This window comes from Rattus rattus, chromosome 1 (assembly GCF_011064425.1).
Source record: "Rattus rattus isolate New Zealand chromosome 1, Rrattus_CSIRO_v1, whole genome shotgun sequence".
Classification (NCBI taxonomy): domain Eukaryota; kingdom Metazoa; phylum Chordata; class Mammalia; order Rodentia; family Muridae; genus Rattus; species Rattus rattus.
Window position 1 is genome coordinate 47,440,177 of NC_046154.1, and position 5,485 is coordinate 47,445,661.

General features: G+C 45.1%; 1 protein-coding gene across 1 annotated transcript in view; it reads right to left on the minus strand.

The window, feature by feature from the left end:
- Nucleotides 1-5,046: 5,046 nt before the first annotated feature.
- The window catches only part of Yipf1 (Yip1 domain family member 1), a 37,120-nt gene continuing 36,681 nt past the window's right edge, over nt 5,047-5,485 (minus strand). Inside the window, exon 9 of the mRNA XM_032900884.1 lies at nt 5,047-5,261. The gene's annotated coding sequence lies outside the window, so the exon portion shown is untranslated. The remainder of the gene's footprint in view (nt 5,262-5,485) is intronic.

Sequence of the window (5,485 nt, forward strand, 5' to 3'; positions counted from 1 at the left end):
ACTAAACAGAGATTCAGAAAATGTTCACAAGAAACTATAGCCCCTCCCCAAAGAGAATAAGATTAACTAACATGTGATGTGAATGAATCAATACCACAGTGTGTTATAAAAACTCAGTAATTACAGAATTTAGAGAAAAAGAAAAATAAAAAAATCATAAATGGGAGTTGAACTAGAAGGAATTCAAGGGCTAAAAAACACAACAGCAAGAGGATTTTTGGTCATAAAAAAAAAAAAAGAAAAAAAATAGGATAAAAAGTGACTGACAAGGGGTTGGGGATTTAGCTCAGTGGTAGAGCGCTTGCCTAGCAAGCACAAGGCCCTGGGTTCGGTCCCCAGCTCCGAAAAAAAAAGAAAAAAGAAAAAAGAGAAAAGTGACTGACAGGAGACTGAAGGGATGGCTCAGTCATTAAAGAGTAAGCTGAGAACCAAAAATATAAATGTGACTAATAGGAAAACAACAAAAACCAAAGTGACTAAGAGAGGCCGGAGAGATAGCCTAGTAGTTATGAGCACTGGCTGCTCTTCCAGAAGACCAGAGTCTGATTCCCAGCACTCAGGACCAATTATAACTCCAGTTCCAGGGGACCCAACGCCCTCTTCTGGCCTCTAAGGGCACTGTACCCCCATGGTACACAGACATACTTGTAGAAAAAAATGTATCTATAAATAAATATCTGAAGTTTTTAAGTAACTAGTCTCTAGAGAAGACTCTATTAACAATAAGTAAAAGTAGTCAACAGAGAAGTCAGGAAAAGAAGATCTTGGACAGCCGGGCTCCTGAAAATCCTGGAACCCCCCCAGGCTAAGCCACCCAATCACACACAGAAATGCAGAAATTTCTTTTTGTTTTAAAATTGCTGTAATGTTTTTAAAATATTAAAAATTTTCTAAATCATTCATTTCAAATTCAATTGTATAGATTTTTATATTTTCTTTTTTTTAAATATGTTTATCTGGCTTCCTTTTTTTTTTTTTTAAAGATATATTTATTTATTATAGATGAGTACACTGTAGCTGTCTTCAGACGTGCCAGAAGAGGGCATCAGATCCCATTATAGATGGTTGTGAGCCACCATGGGGTTGCTGGGAATTGAACTCAGGACCTCTGGAAGAACAGTCAGTGCTCTTAACCGCTGAGCCATCTCTCCAGCCTTATATTTTCTTTTTTTTAATTTTTTAATTAATTTTTATTTATATGAGCACACTGTTGCTGTCTTCAAACACACCAGAAGAGGGCATCAGATCTCTTTACAGATGGTTGTGAGCCACCATGTGGTTGCTGGGAATTGAACTCAGGACCTCTGAAAGAGCAGTCAATACTCTTAACCGCTGAGCCATCTCTCCAGCCCCAGATTTTTATATTTTCTAACTAGTAAAATAAACGGGCTGGGGGTAGCAAATATGTTAGCCTTCTGTCTAAGCTCCACCCCCACAGTTACCTGGCAACAGTATAACAGGGGCCGCTTGCCCCCTCCTCACTCTCTTGCTCCTGCTTTCTCTTGTTCTCTCTTCCCCCATGTCCCTTCTCTCCCCATTCCCCTCCCCCCTTCTCTCCACATGCTCATGACTGGCCTCTACTCCTCTACTCTTCTATTTCTCTACTTCTCTCTCTTTCTGTGCCCTACTACTCTCTTAACTCCCCTCCCCATGCCCTGAGTAAACTCTATTCTGTGGTCATGTTGTGTGGCTGGTCCCTCAGGGGGAAGGGATGTCTCACCATGGGTCCACTGAAGCACCCCCTTTTCCCAGACCACCACAGAACATAACCCCACTCTTTTTTATTAACACAACAAAATAGCCCTTCTTTCTGCCCATTTGATTAGCTTCAGACTCAGTCCTTCCCAGAAAAAAGGCTCTATTTACTTACCTATTTACATTCCATGTAAGTTGGTGTTTTCCCTACACGTATGTCTGTATGACAGTGTCAGACCCCTTAGTGTGGGGCTTTCAGGGTCCCATTTGAGGTGCTAATAATAAAGACTCAGAGACATCTGTATAGTTTGAGGGTTTTGCCCTTCTTGCTGGGGCAGTCTCTCAGCTAGCCCATCTAACTTAGACCAATTTCTCCATCTCTCCAGGTAGCTCACTGCTCTTCCTCCATGCTCCTTCCCTGTCTCCCTTCTGTCTGCTCCTCTGTCCTTCCCCAGCTCCTGTCCCAGCTGCCAGCTCTTTATTAACTAAAAAGCCACACTCCTTACTCATCCAGTTGGCACAGAGAAGGTCAGAACTACAAGGCATCTATCTAGCCTTTTCTTTGTATGCAGATGAGGAAGTGACGTTTATATATCCTGCCAGCCTGCTGCTGCCTGCACAACAATTAACAATTGGCAACACTGGGATACAATACTGTGGGCTTTCCCAACACCCCCTAGAACTGGAGTTATAGTCAGTTGTGAGCTGCCATGTGGGTTCTGGGAATTGAACTCAGGACCTCTGGAAGAGCAGTCAGTGCTCTTAATCATTGAGCCATCTCTCCAGCCCGGGCTACAAGCTCTTAACAGAATGAAATTAGCCTTTGCAGGAGACATTCACTTTGAAAACGGCTCCTTGGATATCCAGCATCTCTTGCACAGCCACATTTAGTGAATGGGGCAAGAAAAGGAATTTGAAGCACAAGGGTGAGACTTTCCTGTGTGGTGTAGGAAGCACACGTCTCAGGATAAGAGCAGGCCACTGTTCTAAAGACCCAATCCTGGGCCTTGATAAGGACTTGAAAAAGTTCAGTTCACTGGTAGGCAAGCTCAGGCTCCTCCCTTCTCCCCAGTGGGCAGGTTGTACTCCTTGGAACCATGTGTTTCACGGGGGTCAGAAATCTCAGAAACCAATGTCGAGGGGGGAACCATGGGGAAACCCACGTAAGAGAGCAACCCACGCAATCCAGGCACACATACAGATTTTCACACTTTCCAATTGTTATTTAATCTCAGGTTTTCTACAAAGGTAGATTTAAGGACATGACACAGGTGGTCAGATGAAACCCACAGGTCAGCAGGATTGTGAGAAAGAGGCTGCCCCACTGCTTTCCACCTGGACAATCAAGAGTGTCCACAGCCATGGGTAAAGGGCTCAGAGTGGAGCAGATGCGGGAGAAAGACCAGAGCCCTGTGTACAATAGCAAGGGTTTGAACAAGTACCTCAGCCTCAGTGTTGAGTAACTCAGCTGTAAAGGAGGACATTACTGTATACTGTTTATTCCCACCAACGTACTGAAACTGAATCTTGAGCGGTCAGCCACCTTTCAAATAACCTGTCAGCAGGGCCACATGAGCTCTTGTGAGCACGACTGCCGTGTATCATTTACAGCCAGCAGATTTCATTGCACTGGGAGATGCCCCAGAGACCTTTTGCTCTGACACAGTGACCAACAAGGTTTTAGAACCAGTTGTGCCTCTGCCTCAGTACCTGGGTGATGGAATAGACTATCTCCCCATCGACTTGTAATGAATTTGTAATAAGAAACACAAACAACACTGATGTTTTAAGTTGGAGCTCTGGATTTGGTGAAATAACGTATCGCCCTCTCAAACAGCACTGACAAATTCAGAAGACTGTTGGGAGGCAGGCCGCTACCAAGGCTTTCAATGGGGCCCTGAGGAAAGGCCAAATAGAATTAGGTCTGTGTCCTTGTCCAGGGGCAGACTTGGCAAACCCCAGTCTGGAGCTAAAGATAGGGCCTTGAAAGAAATAAGGTTTTGGTTCCTGGGAACTTGGGTTTTTTCTGTAAAGAGACCAGAGCCATTGTCCCAAGGCCATTGTGCTCCGTCGATGATGTAACACTGCTTGACTAGCTGCCTGCTGACTCCATCTCACTGTATGACAGCTTCCTGCTGACTCTGTCCCATCCTCCCCTACCCCAAAAACTATATATAAGGCGCTGTACTTCTTATCAAACCTGCTGGGCAGAAGACATAGCTTCTGCAAGACCTGTTGATCCTCAACTTTCCTATCTCTTCACTGTCTGATTCCCTGGTCCTCCCTCTCAGGAACATGTTACGGAACAACAGCCTGCTGGTCCAGGTCCTTGAAACCTTGCTGCCTGTATCACTTTGCTCATTTAACCCAGCAGCACCCACTGACCGAGGAGTAGAGCCAGGCAACGTGCTAGATGCTTCTGTCTGGGATTTAAGCTTTGTGTTTAGCTGTTCTCTGTCGTCATGGATATCAACCAGAGCCTGGAGGAACTGGTTACTGTGTTTGCTTACAGTTGTTCCTGGGCACTGGACTAAAACAGGAAGCAGAGGTCTAAGGAACTGAAACTGGGGGCTGGAGAGATGCTGAGTGGTTATGAGCACTGGCTACTCTTCCAGAGGACCTGGGTTCAATTCCCAGCACCCACAAAGGTGTTCCTGTAACTCCAGTTCCAAGGGATCCAACATCTTCTTTTGACCTCTAAGGGCACCAGGCACACACATGGTGTACAGACACATATGTAGGCAAGATTCATTCATACACAGAAAACTTAAAAACGTCTTTTAAAGACACTAAATCGTACTTGTTTATAGACCGCTCCCCATAGACCCCTTACTGTCCACTAAACATGTTGTTTTCTGTTCTCTCTGTTCTCTCTGCTCAGAGTGGACTCCACCACCAAATCCCTTTATGACTCTGCTGAAGGTGGATTCTACTGTGAAGTAAACCCCATGCTTCCAACTACATACATGAGACTCATCTGTAATAATAGTACTTGGGAGGCTGAAACAAGAACACAGGCTTGAAGCTAGCCTGGGCTACATAGCAAAGTGCTGTCTCAAAGAAATAAATCAAAACACAAATCCATTCATCTTAATAAGATTATGTCTAAGTGTTTATTTCTGTGAGGGTTTCCCTAGGTATGAAGTGTGTCCTGTGTATACATTGTTATGGGGTTAGGAGGTTAACTGGGCGTCCAGGTCTTACGCTGTTGCCCAGAATGGCCTCTAACTCCTAGGTTCAGCGACCCTCACCTAAGTCCTCCCCTTGCCTGCCCCACCCTCGCCTTTCACCCCCAGTCAGTTTTGGTCACCGTGTTGGTCAGTATGCAGGAAGAAAGAGCTGGACGACACACCAAGCATCATCGGTGCATTTTACTTTCAGGGCCTCATGTATGTGAGGCAAGTGTTCCATCATGTGCCTGACACCCCAGACTAACAATTAATTCTTGTTAATAGGTGATGAGGCTTCAGTGCGATGACAATCGGTTTCCTGCTGATGCTGGCCTTCTGCTTTCCAACAGTGGATGCTGTGTCCAGAAGAGCCGCACCTTCCCAACAGTTATCTGGCTGAAGGAAAAAAAGGAAAAAGTGAGGTTCAAGATAAAGATTCCAGAGCTAAAGAGCAGAAAAGATCAGGGCTGCCTGCTGCCCCCAAACCACAGATCCTGAAAGTACACCCTGAGTTCTGTACTCAATGCAGAACATTAAGGTAGGGCAATACCTAAGCTTTTCCTCTACTTTCCTGGAAACCTAGTCGACCTTCTCCAACCTGGACCCCCAAGATTTGTTCA